Raw genomic sequence first — 1,344 nt, forward strand, 5'->3', positions numbered from 1 at the left:
AAGCAATATTCTTGGGGAATAATATAAGTTCCAGATATATGATAGGATTCTTACAAAGATAAGGAGGGGTAGACTCTAGTACTTTATGGACTGGGGAGACTACTAATTTACTACTGCATGAGAAGGTACCTTATATACTGATGAACATGTGGAGTATGCATACCTGGGAGGGATGGACGTAAAACTGTGTCTTGAGAGCGATAGACACGAAGTGTCTACCTGAGAGGGATGGACATAGAAACGGCCTGAATGTGGCCAGGGTGATAACCGATAACAAAGAGAATTGTCCTTCTACATGTAAAGAATAATAATAACATTCCGTTGAACGACTGATCATTGTATAGTAGGGGCTTCGGTGAATGTCCTATTCTTCCAATTGGAATTGAGATGCAATACCGTAACCCAAGCCTGGGTGTTGGGTTTACCATTAAGGTATTTACAGACTAATAAGTCAATCAAAAAATTGTTTTGAAAAGAGGTGTATATCACCAAGACAAACTATTTTAAATAAACATATATATCATATATAAAATCAAATATGGATTTCTTACACAGTCTTTTTATATTGTACATTATTATGCTGGAAATTATAGCTCACACTTGTTTTCTTAAAATGACACAACACAACAGTGAACTAAGATGCCTGTCAGAAATCTCACAGCCCGGAAGTGAGTAGGAAATGGCCACCTTTTCCGTAGATTGTTTGGTACAGTGCCATAGGTAGATCGTATAAGCTGGATTGGGTTTCAATTGTTTTTAGTCGGGCTTATATTTAAGTATGACTTATGTAAGGTAGCAACAAAGAAACATATATTTGGCCGCCGGTCTAACCTTAAGTAAAGGTTACACCCGTGGTAAGACTTAATTACTTTTGTACTGTAATAACTATCACCTGGTGGAATTAATAACTTTAGTAATGCATTGTTCGTTTCCAAGATAATAACCTGTAAGTGTGTGTGTGTGTGTGTGTTGATAAGTGTGAGGTCATAGATATATGAGTATATATATAATATCGTGCAAGATAAGTGTTAAATATGATTCAAGATGGCGAGGCCTCCTAGATCCCTGACCCCGGATTATGGGGCATCATAGAAATGGTATCAGAGCCTTAGGTAATCAAATCTTGGAAATGATAGAAGATAAAATACGTAGATAAAAGAATAATAATTAATTAGAACTCAAGTCGAGTTCGTTGTCAGAATGCATGGGTAGTCTTGACAGTTTTACCCTCAAGGGAATCCCGAATTTAAGTTAGTAACACCTTGCCTATTGTGTCAGGTACCAGTGGAGCCTGTGGGGGAGGTTGACCGTGTTAATGATGTTATGCCATTTGAGCATGACCCT

The sequence above is a fragment of the Apium graveolens genome, chromosome 3, assembly GCF_009905375.1.
Source record: "Apium graveolens cultivar Ventura chromosome 3, ASM990537v1, whole genome shotgun sequence".
NCBI lineage: Eukaryota > Viridiplantae > Streptophyta > Magnoliopsida > Apiales > Apiaceae > Apium > Apium graveolens.